This window comes from Macrotis lagotis, chromosome 4 (assembly GCF_037893015.1).
Source record: "Macrotis lagotis isolate mMagLag1 chromosome 4, bilby.v1.9.chrom.fasta, whole genome shotgun sequence".
In the NCBI taxonomy this organism is placed as follows: domain Eukaryota; kingdom Metazoa; phylum Chordata; class Mammalia; order Peramelemorphia; family Peramelidae; genus Macrotis; species Macrotis lagotis.
In genome coordinates, this window is record NC_133661.1 from 199448894 (window position 1) to 199465961 (window position 17068).

General features: G+C 34.6%; 1 protein-coding gene and 1 non-coding gene across 8 annotated transcripts in view; one reads left to right on the forward strand and one right to left on the reverse strand.

Moving 5' to 3' along the window:
* Positions 1 to 17068, reverse strand: part of FSIP1 (fibrous sheath interacting protein 1) — a 322107-nt gene that overhangs the window by 179901 nt on the left and 125138 nt on the right. The window lies entirely within an intron of this gene.
* LOC141523228 (U6 spliceosomal RNA) lies at positions 14644 to 14750 on the forward strand. Its single transcript, XR_012478415.1, has one exon. It is a non-coding gene; the product is annotated as a U6 spliceosomal RNA (small nuclear RNA).

Genomic DNA, 17068 nt, shown 5'->3' on the forward strand with positions numbered 1-17068 from the left:
ATGGCTTGTTGAATTTCTTTTTCTGAGATAGGGTTATTTAGGTATTTAGTTTCCTCTTCATTTAACCTAGACACCTTATATTTTTGTAAATATTCATCCATTTCACTTAGATTATCAAATTTATTGGCATACAGTTGGGCAAAAAAAATTTCAAATTATTACTTTAATTTCCTCCTCATTGGCAGTGAGTTCACCTTTTTTTCATTTATGATATTAGCAATTTGGTTTTCTTCTTTCTTTTTTTAAATCAAATTAACCAGAGGTTTATCAATTTTATTGGTTTTTCATAAAACCAACTCTTGGTTTTATTCATTAATTCAATAGTTTTCTTGCTTTCGATTTAATGAATTTCTTTAATTTTTAGAATTTCTAATTTGGTATTTAATTGGGGATTTTTTAATTTGTTCTTTCTCTAATTTTTTTAGTTGCATGCTTATTTTGTTGATTTCCTCTTTCTCTACTTTATTCATGTAAGCCTTTACAGATAGAATATATCCCCTGACTGCAGCCTTGGCTGTATCCTATAAGTTTTGATATGTTGTCTCATTATTGTCATTATCTAGGATGAAATCATTGATTCTTCCTATAATTTGTTGTTTGATCCACTCGTTCTTTAAAATTAGGTTATTTAATTTCCAATTAGTTTTAGGTCTATTTCTCCCTGGCCCTATGTTGCATGTGATTTTTACTGTATTAGGTTTTTATGCCCTAGTAAATGGTCAATTTTTATGTAAGTGCCATGTACGTAGGAAAAAATCCTTTCTATCCCCATTCAGCTTTCTCCAAAGGTCTATCATGTCTAGGTTTTCTAATATTCTATTTACCTCCTTAATTTCCGTCTTGTTTATGTTATGGTTAGATTTATCTAAATCTGAGAGCAGGAAGTTGATGCCTCCCACTAGTAGAATTTTGCTGTCTATGTCTTCCTGTAACTTATTCAAGAATTTAGATGCCATACCACTTGATGCATACATATTTAGTATTGAAATTGCTTCACTGTCTATGGTACCTTTTAGGAGGATATAGTTTGCTTCCTTATCTCTGTCAATGAGATCTATTTTTGCTGCTGCTTCACTTTAGCTGAAGTAAAATATATTTTGCTCCCACATTTTATCTTTGTATGTATCTCTCTGCTTCAAATGAGTTTCTTGTAAGCAGTATATTGCTGGATTCTGGTTTTTAATCCACTCTGCTATTCACTTACATTTTAAGGGAGAGTTTGTCCCATTCACATTCAAAATTATAATTACTAACTCTTTATTGCCCTCCATGCTATCATCCCTCTGTTTTTATTTTCCCCTTTTTTCCCTTTATCCATATTCCTCAGTATTTTTTTCTGAATACCACCTTCTTTAGTGTGTTTGCGCCCTTATATCCAACCCCCCTCCCTATGCCCCTTCTTCCTTCCCTTCCTTCTGTTAGTTCCTCTTTTCTTCCCCCCTCCCCCTTTCCCCTTTTAATATTTGAAAGGTAAGATAAGTTTCGTTACTTAACTGAGTGTGTGTAAGTTAACTTTAAGCCAAATCTGATGAGAGTAAGATTCAAGTGGTTTTCAATGCCTCCCTTCTTCCCCTCTATTGCATTAGGTCCTTTGTATCTCTTTATGTAATATGATTTACCTCATTCAGTCTCCTCCATCCTCCCATCTCTTTAGTGTTCCCCCTTTTTAAGGAGATATTGTTTTCAAATCATTCTATCAGAGTCACAGATAAGTCATGAGTGTCCATTACTTCTGGCTAAGTATTTTCTCCAATAGAGTTACAATTCTCGAGAGTTATGAGAATCTTTCTCCCAAGTGGAGGATATAGCCAGTTTCATCTTATTGGGTAGCATTTTTTTTCTTTACCCATTTTTTACCTTTTCATAGTTCTCTTGAGTCTCCTGTTTGAAGTCCAAATTTTCTACTTAGCTCTGGTCTTTTAATCAGGAAAAGTTGGAAGTCTATTTCATTAAATGTCTATCTATTCCCCTGGAAGAGAAGGTTCAGTTTTGCCAGATAGTGAATTCTTGGCTGCATTCCAAGCTCCCTTGTTCTTCATAATATTGCATTCCAGACTCTTCGATCCCTTACTATTGATGCAGCCAGGTCCTGTGTAATACTTACTGTGGCTCCTTGGTATCTAAATTGTTTCTTTCTGGTTGCTTGCAGGATTTTCTTTTTTATCTGATAGTTCTGGAATTTGGCCTCAATATTCTTTGTTTTCATTTTGGGATCCCTTGAAGGAGGGGATAGATGTATTCTTTCAATAACTATTTTGTCCTCTGCTTCCATGATATCAGGGAAATTTTCTGTCATTAAATCCTGTAATATTGAGTCCAGGCTTCTTTCCTCCTCAATGTTTTCAGGAAGCCCAATGATTCTTAAGCTGTCCCTTCTGGATTTATTCTTGAGGTCATTGGTTTTACAGAAGAGGTATTTTAAATTTTCTTCTATTTTTTTCAATTTTTTAGTTTTGTTTAACAGATTCTTATTTTCTCATGAAGTCATTAGTTTCCACAAATTCCATTCTTTTTTTAACAGAAGAATTTTTTTCATTTACCTTTTTGCAACTCCTTTTCCAATTGGTCAATTCTGTTTTTGAATTGAGTGTTCCATTTGCCCAATTGTGGTTTTCAGAGAATTATTTTGTGGTGAGATGTTAATTTTTTCTTGCAAAGTGTTAGTTTTCTCTTGAGTTTCTTTACCCAGTTGATTTTTATACCCATTCCTGATTTCTTCTCAGCAGTTTTTCTGGGCTGGAGATAAATTTATATTCTCCTCAGAAGTTCCAGATCTCTCTAAGTTAGGATCTTTGACTTCAAGGTAGTTTTCTATGGGTCCCCCTTCTGTGGGCTTTTCTTCATTTTTCTAAGATCTTGTGTTGAAGGAGGGGCTGGTACACAAACCTTTGATGTTGAGATTCCTAGAGGCTTTGCTCACTGGGTTTAGTAATTCTAAGCACTGGTTGCTTCTCTGGAGTGTCTTTGACCTTGATTTGAGACTCACTCCCTAGATCTGGAGGGAATGGAGGGCACAGCTGGATACTGTTATCCTTAACAATGAGGGCTGGACCCTGGGGCTAGGTAGTTAATCTCCTTATTCAACTGAGGGAGCTCTGCTATCCATGACTGAGTCTGGGGGGGTCAGGGGAGCCTATTACTGTGTTTTTTGAGAAGTGTACTGTGCTAAAAGTATAGAGCCAAAAAAGTAAAAAAACAAAAAATAAAAGTATGGAGATGTGGCCCTGGTCCTCCAGTGGAGCCAAGCCAAGCAGCTCAATGTCCAGTTGCACTCTGCAGCTCTCTATGCTGGAACTCCCTTTTCCAGCCCTGCTGGAGCTTCCCAGACCACTGCTCCCACAAGCAAAGCCTCTGTGATCTTAGGTTGGTCCTCAGGCTTTACCCCACCACCCCAGGCTGGTTTTCTGCTCTCTGCCCTGGTTCAACCACAATCCCCTGAAACAGACCTTGTTAGTAGGTGTTCTTCTCCTAGCTTCTTCTTCTGGGTTTTATCAATTAAATCTCTTTTAAGAGGCCTGATTCATATTAGTTTTGTTGGAAAGACAGGAGACCTTAGAATAGTGTGGGGCTTCTCTCTGCCATCTAAGCCAGAGGTCCCAAAAGACTTCTTGTCTACCAAAATATTCATGACAACAATTTTTTTTGTGGTAGCAAAAAAAATTAATTCTTTTCCCCCTTCTTTCTCTCTCTCTTTTTTATTCTTTGTTCCCCCAATAGAGAAAGGGATATATTTGTAAATGAAGCTAATATAAAAACAAAATATATTAACCAAAAAGAAAAGAAAAAACACATGATTTTTGTTGAAATAAAAAGGCATTAAATTTTTTTGTAATTCCTGATAGACTTTGAAGTTATAGTACATAGAAATTTATAATAGCACATGGAAATTTAACTTGTTTTCTCAGAGTGTGGCATAAAGAAATAGAGTAAAGTCCTTTGTAAATTACACAGAGATGAGAATTTAGAAAAGGCCCAAGGAGAATACTTCACAGTTGCATATATGCAAATCACTTTTTGCACCATCAGTATACATCTGTCTTCTGCAGTCATAAATTTTCCTAAAGTATGTCAGCATCCTTAAGAATTTTACTCTATTAATGCACTGATTTCTCCCAAAGGCATGAGTGGAAGTATTGAACTTGGAAGTTATAAAGGCTATCAAGTTAGGGACAGCAACTGATTCTTAAGTAAGGCACAAGGGAAAAATATGCAAAAAATGGCTACTTTTCCTTTCTAAGCATGGAGTCAATATTGTCTGGTACACAAAGGAGGCTCATTGCACATAAAGTACATTGTATCTTAAAAGTACAATAAACTATATTTTATCAGGCAGAATAAGATTTGAATAGAAGCCTAGGGACAAAGTATTAGAAGGCTAGCAAATGTAGATGGGAGGTAAGGCAAATAAAACATATATTACTTCTTTTCTTCAGTTCAATCTTAAAATTTCTTCAGTAATTCAAATTTACAACAATAATATATTGCTCTAGTAGCAAGAAACTAAAACCAAAGATGTTATCTCTTCCCCCCAATACGGGGGGGGGGGGGTAGAGGAATATTTTTTTCTATCAAAGACTCTTTGGATATTCATAACATCATTTGTGGGCCATACAAAATTATCAACTTAAAAATTAGCCTGCTATATTTGGCCAAGGATTTAATTAATTCTCCCTTAAAAGCTCCAACAGTTTACTTGGCAGCACCAGACCAAATGATTTCATGGGTGGTTCAAATGTCCCACCCCTGCCCTAGTATTAACAAGCATTTTGTAAGCAGGTGCAGTATGCTCAGCTAAAAGCAATCTCCACATGGAAAAGGCTGGGGAACCTGCTGCCCAAAAGACATGATGGTGGGTAATGGAAAAATCTTTGTTTCCCAATACAAAGAATTCTCAAACATTTTATAACTAGTTCCAATCACTAACCATACAGTGAAGTATAGGATACTTTTTGATTAACTGATGAGCCAACATTCAAAAAAAATCTCTAATAATCAGCTGATGTGAGCTAAGTTGTCATCTTCCTGACTGTATTCCAATAAGGAGGAAAGGAATAAGTTATTGGTAGAGAAAGAAGCCTTAGGCCCTTGGTTTGGTGACAATGAGTTTAGAGTAATGCCTATAATGCTACATTAATATTTACATTTTAATATTTTTACAGTGTGAAAATTGCAATGAATGAACTTCCATCTTGAGAGTTATTCATTTGAAATGTGAGATGCATAAATTTAGAGACATCTCCATTCCAAATGTCTATTTGGACTACTTGTAACCATCCTGTGATAAAGTCTTCCCAGCTCGTATTGGTCTGATCAGCCACAGAAGACATAATGTACCTTAACTCCAATACAGTGATGATATTTTGGTTTTCTTCAAAAATAAAGAAAGGATAAAGAGCAATTCATTTGACACAGTAGATAGAGGAGTGGTTCTGGAGTCAGATCTGAATTCAAATGTGAGCTTGACCAATTTACTACCTTGGGCAAGTCAATTAGCCTCTGTAGGTAAGTTTCTTAAAATGAGGATAATAATAGCATCTGTCGCATAGGGTTATGAGGATTAAATAAGATAATATTTGTAAAGCATTTAGCATAGCAGTCTGTTGGACCATTACCAGTCCACTTGATTTTTGCCACTGGACTCCAATGACCCTAGAGGAGAGTAAGGCTGATGACTTTGCATAGCTCTGCCTCACTTAAATCAATTTACCACAAATCAAGACCATACCCTCATGATGTCATTGGTCCTCTTTGAGAACAAAGATTGAACAAGAACAAGCACAGTGCCTGGCATACAGTGGGTGTTTAATAAAAGTTTATTCCTTTCTCTCTCCTACAAAGGACATTTTCTTTTAAAATAAAAAGTTGATTATAGTCCTACTCTAAAGCAAAAATAGTCTAGATGACCTCTTAAGGTTACTTACCAAACTTGAGATTTTACATTAATAGTGGCATAAAACTTAGATCTCATTGGAAATAACATGAACTAGAAGATATCCCCCCAACTGATAAATGATAAAGGGAATTTTTTCAGAAGAAATCCAAGCTATCTACAGTTATAGGGAAAAAATGTTCTAAGTCACTATTAATTTAAAAATAAACAGCCAATTAAAACAATGCTGAGGTGCCACCTCATACCTATCTGATTGGCTAATATGGCAAAAAAGGAAAATGATAAATGTAGAAGGGAATGTGGTTAAAACTAATGCATTTTTCGTGGGGTTCTGAATTGATCCAACCTTTCTGAAGAGTAATTTGGAAATATGCCCAAAGGATCATAAAACTATGCATACTTTTTCACCCAGTAATATCATTCTTATGTTATTGTCCCAAAGAGATAAAATAAAAAGAGAAAAAACCTTTTTTATGCAAAAATATTTATAGCAACTCTTTGTGTAGCTAAAAATTAGAAATGGAGAGAATGCCCATCGACTAGTGAATGACTGTACAAGTTTAAGTATATAATTGTTTATTTTTTTAAAGATTTTATTTATTTTGAATTTTACAATTTTTCCCTGATCTTACTTCCCTCCCCCCACCCCCACCCCAACAGAAGGTAATTTGTCAGTCTTTACATTGTTTCCAAGGTATACATTGATCCAAATTGAATGTGATGAGAGAGAAATCATATTCTTAAGGAAGAAACATAAAGTATAAGAGATAGTAAGATCAGACAATAAGATATCAGAGTTTTTTTTTTTTAATTAAAGGTAATAGTCCTTAGTTTTGTTCAAACTCCCCAGTTCTTTCTCTGGATAGAGATGGTATTCTCCATTGCAGACAACTCCAAATTGTCCCTGATTGCTGCACAGATGAAATGAGCAAGTCCATCAAAGCTGATCATCACCCCCATGTTGCTGTTAGGATGTACAATGTTTTTCTGGTTCTGCTTATCTCACTCAGCATCTGTTCATGCAAATCCCTCCAGGTTTCCCTGAATTCCCATCCCTCCTGGTTTCTAATAGAACAATAGTGTTCCATGACATACATATACCACAGTTTCCTAAGCCATTCCCCAATTGAAGGACATTTACTTGATTTCCAATTCTTTGCCACCACAAACAGGGCTGCTATGAATATTTTTGTACAAGTTATGTTTTTACCCTTTTTCATCACCTCTTCAAGGGTATAGACCCAGTAATGGTATTGTTGGATCAAAAGGTTTGAACATTTTTGTTGCCCTTTGGGTGTAGTTCCAAATTTCTCTCCAGAAAGGTTGGATGAATTCACAGCTTCAAGACTGTGGTATATAATTGCAATGAAATATTATTATGTTATAAGAAATGATAAACAGAATTTGAGCAAAACCTGGAAAGACTCACATGAACTGATATAAAGTGAAGTGAGCACAACCATAAGAACATTATATATAACAAGAGCAACACTGCAAATTATCAACTGTGAATGACTTGGCTATTCTCAGCATGTAATGATCCAGAACTTATGGATGAAAATACTATCATCCTCCAGAGGAAGAACTGATCTTGTCTGAATACAAATTGAAGCTTTTTTTAACCATTCTTTATTTCTTTCCTTCTTTCTTTCTTCCTTACTTCCTTTCTCTTTCTTCATTCCTTCCTTTCTTTTTTCTTCATTTCTTCCATTCTTTTTTTGTTCATATCTTCTTGCACAAAATGAGTAATATGGAAATGTTTTACATTATTCCACATGTATCCCATGGAAGGGGAAGAAGATGAAGAGAGGGATGGAATTTGGAACTCAAAAACTTAAAGAAAAAGAATGCTAAAAATTGTTTTTACATGTAATTGAAGAGATATGCTATTGTTAAAAAGAAACTGAACTACATCAAGCCACTCTGTCTGTTAATATACTACTCTGTACTATTAAATAGTACCACAATGTTACCCTTCATGGCAAAGCATGTTGCAGATTAATCCAAAGTAAACATATTAGAGAGTTTCACTGGATCACATGGCTATGAATAGAACAAATAGCTCCAATTAACCATACTACAAACTACACCAATGTTTTAAAGCTAAGATTAGATCACAGTATATGTGGATCAGCATAAACTGATAATATTTTCTGAAAAAAAATCAAAAATCAATACCTCTTGGTAGTATATTAGAAAGTTATCTGTACTTTTTCTTTCAGTGACAGCATAATAATATCCTAAAAAAAATTTCCTGCCTATAATTAACAAAAATAATCAATGTTGAAAAAACCTGTGATTAGACAGATACATTATATACACCCATTGGTGCTGAAGTATCAATGCATCCAACTGTTCTGGAAAACCCTATGTTATTACACTTATTCCTATCCTATGACTGTACAGTTCCTCTGAACCATTAATTTAGAAAGAAAAAAACAGAGAACAGAGCATGTATTATAATATAAAAAATATTTCTAGTAGCACTCATTGTGACAGAAAAGAACTAGAAACAAAATAGGTATCCAAAAAAGACTGATTGAACAAATTATAGTATATTAATATCATGGAATATTATTACAGTACAAGAAACACTGAATAATAATAATTCAGAGAACTTGCATGGACTGATAGAAAGTGAAGCAAGTAGAATTTTTTGTAAATCTATACAGTTACCAGAGATACACAAAGAAAACACTATTAAAAAGTCATCCAAATTCTAATCAAAGCAGTAACTAATCTTATCTGACAGTGAAGTATAGGAATTCTCAACTGAGGTGGTAGACCACCTCACACAACAGACTAGTAAGGATAGCAAAAGAAGAAAATAACAAATGTTGGAGGGTTTGTGGAAGACAGGTCCACTAGTATACTTATTGATAGAGTTATGAATTAATTCAGCCAATCTAGAAAGCAATTTGGAACTATAACCCACAAGTAACTAAATTGTAGATACCCTTGACCCAGTCTACTACAAAGTCTTCATTTCAAAGAAAGAGGAAAAGAACCTATGTACAAAAAATATTTATATTAGCTCTTTTCATAGTAGCCAAAAAATGGAAACAAAAATTATGTTCTCTTGTTAGGGATGGCTATGTGAAATGACTATAAGAGAATGTTATTGTGACAAAAAAATACAAAATGAACAGTTTCAAAGGAAACTAGAAAGATCTCTATGAACAAAGCTAATTGAATTTATACAATGACATTATTACAGAGAGAAACAACTTTGAAAGTCTTTAGAACTCTGATGCAATGATAAGCCAAGAGTCCAGAGAGAGAAGTTGAAACATGCTACTCGTCTCCTCCTAGAGATATATACTAAGAAGGGTGACTGATATAAAATGCAGAGAAAGACTATTGGTCATGGCCAATATAAGAATTTGCTTTACTGGATGATGTATGCTTATGATAAGAGTTTTATTTTATGAGTTTTTATTACTGTTGAATTAGAAACATGGAGTGGGAGAGACTACTTTTTTTAAAATGGGTTAATTAGTGAAATGATAGTTTGCTTTTTAAAATCCCAAGGAATCAATAAAAATTGAAACAATGAATAAAAATACTGAGATAATTAATAGCTTTAGCAAAGTTGTAAGCTTTAAAATCAAAAGCATTTTTATACAATAATAAAATCTAAGAATCAATAGTAAAAGGGGAAATTCCTTTCCAAATAACTATAAAATGCATAGGATATCTGGAAATCAGTCTATCAAAGCACACAAAATACATATATGGATTCAATTACTGTGTTCCTAAAAAAATAAAGAATATTTATTAAATTTACATAACTGAAAGAATATTTAATATTTATAGGTATGCCATATGTCATAATAAAAATGAAGCTCCCAAAATTAAAATATATTGTAATGCTATAATAATCAAATTATCAAAGGGATACTTTGTAGAATTCAACGAAATAACTACAGTATTCATTTGGAAAAGGAAAACTCTAGAATATTAAGGGAAATGATGGAAAGAGGTAGGGACAAAGGGGGAATATCACTTCCAGCCCTTAGATTATATTATAAAGCCATAGTCATCAAAACCTTCCAGGACTGATTAAAAAATAAAAAGGTAGATCAATAACACAGATTTTTTTTTGGAAAGGCAATGGGGGTTAACTGGCTTGCCCAAGGCCACACAGCTAGGTAATTATTAAGTGTCTGAGGGCAGATTTGAACTCAGGTACTCCTGACTCCAGGGCTGGTGCTCTATCCACTGCACCACCTAGCCACCCCAATAACATAGATTTTAAAAAAAAGAAACTCAAATTCAATGGAACACAACAGCCCAATGTTCAATAAAGTGAAAAATACAAATTACTAAAGAACTACTTTTTTAACTTTGAAGGGGTGTGAGGGAAGGACTTCTAGAAAAACTGGAAAGTAGTCTAACAGAAATTAGGCTTAGACAAACACTTTACACCATATCCTACAATGTATTCCTAAAAGGATATATGACCTCAATATAAAAAATCATAAAACAAAAAACTATCAAGGAAGCAGAAAATATGTCTCTCATAGCTCTGAGTAAGAAAGGGATACAGATAAATAAAAAATGTAAAACAAATGATTTTGATTACAAGAAACTAAAAAGTATCTGAATAAACCAAATTAATGCACCTAGGATAAAAATGGGAAGTTGGTGAATGAGAAAAAAAAATGTTATTATCAACTTAGGTTAATTGTTATTATCAACTTATTATCAAATTTCTCAAAGTTTTGTTCCAATCACTGATAATAAGACAAATACAAATCAAAACAACTCCAGAGTTTCACTATATGACCTGCAAACTGGTAAAAATGCCAAAAGATCAGAATAGTTGATGGAGAGATTGTGAGAATGTAGGCATTGTTGGCAGAGTTGTGAATCAATACAACCATTCTGGTAAGCAAATTGGAATTATGCAAATAAAGTTACTAAAATGCCCATTATCCTTTAGCCAAAGATTCTATTAATAGGCTTATCCCCCTCAAAGGAGGTTTCTGATAATAAGAAAGGCTCCCAAATACACCAAAACATTTACAGTTGCACTTTTTTATGATAGCCAAGTTTGGAATCAAAGTACATGACCATCATTTGGGGAATAGCTAGACAAATAGTATGTGAATATAAAGGAATAGTATTACTGTAAAAAAATGATGATCACTATAATGAATACAGAGTAGAATGGAAAGAACCATATAAACTAATATAAAATGAAGTCAGTAGAGCCAAGAAAATAATACCTACAAAGACAACAAATAAAAGTAAAAGAATAACCACAAAAAATATCAAAAACAAATATAAAATAACAAAGAACAAGCATAACTTAGAAGAAAAGATACGAAAAGACACTGTTATCCCTTAGGCAGAAATGACAGAAGAGAATGCTGGGAGACCTTTAAGGCTTTTTCTTGTTCTAAATCTATGATCCTATGAACACCAGGACATAAAGTTGAGGGAAGGAGGAGAAAGATGGAAGGGGTAGACTAACATAGCAATGTCAATATGAGCAACTACCTTTCTCAGTCTCAGGAGAATGTAAGCAGTATCCCTGATGCCCCCAAGAAGACAAATGCACCTAAGTGAGAGATCCCTCCTGTCCCGTAAATAGGACAGTCAGAGTGAACAGAGCAGAGAGCCAGCACATGCAATGGAACTACTCAGGAACCATGTTGGGGCTGCCTCAACTACATATGACTAACCCCTGCAGGTATTGGGAGAATGCCATCACCACTCCCCCTCCTTGGTGGTTGCATTTGGTTTATGCTACATCAGTGAAATTCCTAATGTTTGCCCTTTTGACTCACAGAGAGAAGGTGGAGAGAGGATTCAATCTAGGTCCAAGGACCTTCTCCTAATTAAACTGTTTTGCTTTTTTGCTATCATATAGGATCTATGTGAATTTTAGTGCTTGGATTTAAAGAGTAGTAGGGGATCTCCAAGTAATTAGACTGCCCAGAACATAGATGAGGCAAATGAACCAATGAAAGAAGGCAGAACCTTATCATAATAAAGGAATTAAGTTCTCCCTGTCAGGACTGTAAAAAAGTCTTATTCCATTTTTTGCACTGTGTCTGATTGCAATTGGTATGATATGTGAATGTTCCCCAAAGGTCCATGTTTATATATTCATGCTTGCTCCACACCCTAGACAGAGCACAGATAATAAAAGGAAGCAAGGTAGTTGCTCTATAATTCAAATCAACCTTAAAGTCAGTCTTTTTTTTTTCAGTCATCTCCACTTCTTCATGACACCTTTTGGGGTTTTCTAGGCAAAGATACTTGAAAAACTAAAACATGTATACCAAATATTTTTTGAATGAATGAATGCAAGTCCTTTATTTAGGGGTACATTAGCTGATCCCTGCTGCCATCATCTTCTTTTACTCACGTTCTAAAACACAAATTCCTGACAGTGAAAACCTTTCATAGTTTGACTTAATCATCACTTCGAGGGGTAATTACTCTCTCTCTCTCTCTCTCTCTCTCTCTCTCTCTCTCTCTCTCTCTCTCTCTTCCTCCTCCTCCTCCTCCTCCTCCTCCTCCTCCTTCTTTTTCTTCTATCTCTCTTTCTCTTCTCTCTCTCCCCCTCCCCCTCCTCTCTTTCTTCTAACTCTCCTCTCCTCTCCTCCCCTCCCCTCCACCTCCACTCCCCTCTTCTCCTCTCCTTTATCTCTCTCTTTCTCTCTCTTCAAGGGAAGACATTGTGGAGGATCTTCAATGAAAGTCTGTCTCTTTAGGGAAGAAGGGAAGTAAAGTCCTGGAGGCAGGAGAGCAGGGAAATCCTCTCTTTTAGCCACAGTGCAATCCAGGTTCCAATAGCTTAACAACAGCAGAGGTCCTGGAAACTAGATAGCAAGCCAGCAGGGAGGACACCAATTCCAAACAAAGTCTGAACCCTGAAAACACCGGGGTAAAAAACAGAACTGGGTCAGGAACAAATCACAGTTAAGTCAGAACCTGGACATAAAGGGGGAAAAAAAACCTCTGCAAAGGCAAGGCCTGGGCTACATAGGTAACATCTTGGTCAACGACAAGCCAGGGATCAGACCCCAGAAGCAGAAAAAAAAAACAAAAGCTTGGAACTATACTCCCAGTACCCCAGAAGCAGAACTAAAACAACAAAGATGAACCACCAAAAGTATAAAAAGATTGCTCAATATAGAAAACTATTTTACAGGCAAAAATGATAACAATGCCATGTCTGAAGAAGAAAGCAGTGAAAATTACTTACAGGGAAAGTATCAAAACAGTCTATAAACTGGAATCAAAAACAAAAGTTCATCAAAGAGCTTAAAAAAATTTTAAAACCGAAAAAGAGAAGAAGTAAAATGGGAAAAGGAAATGAAAGTCATACAGGAAAATTATTGAACAAAGACAGTCTGTTAAAAGTAAAAATAACCAGGGTGGCTAGGTGGTGCAATGGATAGAGCACCGGCCCTGGAGTCAGGAGTACCTGCGTTCAAATCTGGCCTCAGACACTTAATAATTACCTAGCTGTGTGGCCTTAGGCAAGCCGCTTAACCCCATTGCCTTCCAAAAACTAAAAAAAAAAAAAAAAAAGTACAAATAACCAAGTGGAAAAGGAAACACAGAAGATAATTGAAGAAAATAAAACCCTAAAATCTATGATTGAACAAATAGAAACCAATGAATCTACAAGACTACAAGATTCTATCAAACAAAACAAAAAGGCTGAAAAGTTTGAAGAAAATGTAAAGTACCTTTTAGGAAAAACAAATGAGCTGGAAAATAGATCCAGAAGACACAGTCTAAGAATCACTGGACTACCAGAAAGCCTGAACAAAAAAAAAAAAAAAAAAAAAAAAAAAGAACCTAGAAAATATCATGCAGGAAATTATAAGGGAAAATTGTCCAAATCCACTAGAATAAGATAACAATATAACAAAAGAATTCACAACCCCTCCAGAAAGAGACCCTAGGATAAAAACTCCAAGGGCTGTAATAGCCAAATTCCTGAACCCTCAAATAAAGGAGAGAATATTGCAAGTAGCAAAAAGAAAACAATTCACATACAAAGGAAACACAATCAGCCTTACACAGGACCTATAGGCCTCAACACTGAAGGACTGGAAGAATTAGAATAGCATATTTTGGGGGAAAGGACCTGGGATTACAACCTAGAATGTACTGTCCTGCAAAATTCAGCATATAGTGTCAGGGGAAAAGGTGGATGTTCAATGAAATAGAGGACTTCCAGAATTTCTTGTCACAAAGACTAGGACTGCACAGAGAATTTAATTGCCAAATACATGAATCAAGAGTTACATAAAAAAGGTAAATGAAAGGAGAAGGAAAAAAAACAAAATAAAGCAAAACAAATGATGGTCAAGACCATCAAATTGTATACACCCCTAAAAGGGAAGACATAACACTTCTAATTCTTTAAGACTTTACTTCTCTTAGGATAATAAAGGGTAAAATAGTAATGAAGAGAATGAACCTGAAAGATATCTGGGTATAAATTGCGTCTTATCTCTTCATTGAAGAGGTCCAAGATGACATCACTATGTTTGAGACAAAAAAGCCCTAAATAAAAGCAGGGATGCTAACTTTAAACTCAAGTATCCATTATCCTTTGACCCAATTTAATCCTACTGTGATTAGCACCTTGTCTAATGAGGGCACCATAAACTGGGCAGTCTTGAGTCAGTGTCTCTGTAACTTACAATCATTTGTAAAGTTCTCAGGTTGGACCTCCAGAACTTCCCAATACTTAGCGATCTTTAAGATTCTGGCAGTTAGTGCTCGCTTCGGCAGCACATATACTAAAATCGGAACGATACAGAGAAGATTAACATGGCCCCTGCACAAGGATGACACGCAAATTCGTGAAGTGTTCCATATTTTTCAAAGTAAAGACTGACAGATTGCTCTCTGTGGGGGGAGGGGGGAGGGAAGCAGGATTGGGGGAAAAATGTAAAACTCAAATAATATCTTTAATAAAAATAAATTTAAATTAAAAAAAGATTCTGGCAGTTAATTATGTCAGAGTTTGACTTAACCCAGCTTCACTTAACAAGGAGTTAAATACCCTTGTTTGGGGGGGGGGGGGGAGGTAAAAGGGGAGAGAAAATAGGTCTTGCTTCACTTAATAAGGTGTTATGTACCTTGGGTGGGGAGTGAGGGTAAAGTGTGAAAGAAAATAGGCCTTCCTTCACTAAACAAGGGGTTAAGCACTCTGGATGGGGGTGGGGATAAGAGGGAGAAAGAATAGGCCTGGGGGAGGGGCACAAATTGTTCAAAATGGTATGGCTTTGGATGATATTTTGGCTTGTGAGGAGGAATGTGGGTATTTCAAAGATACCTGAAAAAGGGATGAGATAAAAAAAATGAATATAATTATAATTTGATGTAATTTGTGTCAATGCTGCTTATCAAGCAATCAAGCAAATAATCTGTAATGATACCTTGATAACAATATGAGCTTATCAAGCAATCAAATAAGCAAACTGTAATTGATGATACCTGATTAATGGTATTAGAGTAATAAATAACACTAAGGGAAGAGGCACAAAGATTTATATTTTTAGAGGGAAAGAAGAGAGAATGTGAATACTTAGTAAATTCTATTCAATAGATTTAGCCCAGAGAGGAAATAAGATACATTTCCACTTGGGTTAAAAAAAAATCTAATCTAATTTTCAGGGAAGGAGGGGAATGGGAAAGGGAAAAATTAGAGAAGAAGGGACTGATAAAAGGGAAGGCAAAAGTATAAATGAAAATAAACAAAGCTAAATTTTTAAAAGAAAAGTCAGAGGAGAAAGATAGTAAAATTTTGGTGAGAAGTAATAAGAGAAAAGGAAAGAGAAAAATATAAATGAAGAAAGATAGCATGGAGGGAAACAGATAATTAGTAATCTTAACTGTAAATGTGAATGAGATGTACTGTCCCATAAAATGGAAGCAGATAGCAGAATGGATTAAAAACAAGAATCTTACAATATGTTGTTTACAAGAAACACATTTGAAGCAGAAAGATATACACAAGATAAAGGTAAAAGGTGGAAGCAAAATATATTATGCCTCAGTGGAAGTAAAAAAATCTGGGGTATTAATCCTAATCTCAGATAAAGTAAAAACAAAAATCAACCTCATTTAAAAGGGATAACAAAAGAAACTACATCTTCTTAAAAGGTACCATTGGTAATGAAGCTATACCATTACCAAACATGTATGTACCTAGTGGTATAGCATCCAGATTCCTAGAAGAAAAGCTGAGTGAATTATAATGAGACATAGGCAGCAAAACTTTAATTATGGGAGACCTCAATCTCCCTCTCTCAGAACTAGATAAACAACAAAATAAACAAGAGGAAGTTAAGAAGATAAATAAAATCTTAGAAAACTTAGATATGATAGACCTCTAGAGAAAACTTAATGAAGACAGAAAATAATATACCTTTTCTTGGTAGTACATGACACCTTCACCAAAACTGACCATGTACTATGGCACAAAAACTTTATAATCAAGTGCAGAAAGGCAAAAATGATAAATGCACACTTTTTAGACCATGATGCAATTAAAAAGATAAACTAAGAATTAACTAGAAATTAAATAACTTTATCTTAAATAATGGGTGGATCAAACAGCAAATAATAGAAATAATCAATTATATCCACGAAAATTACAATAATGAGATATCATATCAAAATTTATGGGATGAAGCCAAAGCAGTTTTGAGGGGAAATTTTATATCTCTAAATGCCTATATAAATAAAATAGAGAAAGAGGAGATCAATGAATTGGGTATCTAACTAAAATTACAAATTAAAAATCCCCAATTAAATGCCAAATTAGAAATTCTGAAAATCAAGGGAGAGAGATTAATAAAACTGAAGGCAAGAAAAGTATTGATCTCATAAATAAAACAGAGCTGGTTTTATGAAAAAGCAAATAAAATAAACAAACCTTTGGTTAATCTGATTTTTAAAAAAAAGGAAGAGGATAACCAAATTACAAGTATCAAAAATGAAAAGGTGAATTAACCACCAATGAGAAGAAACTAAAGCAATAATTCAGAGATACTTTGCTGCACTGTATACCAATAAATTGGATAACCTGAGTGAAATGGATGAATATTTACAAAAATACAAACTGTCCAGATTAACATAAAAGGAAATAAATTACTTAAATAACCCTATTTCAGAACAAGAAATTGAAGAAAC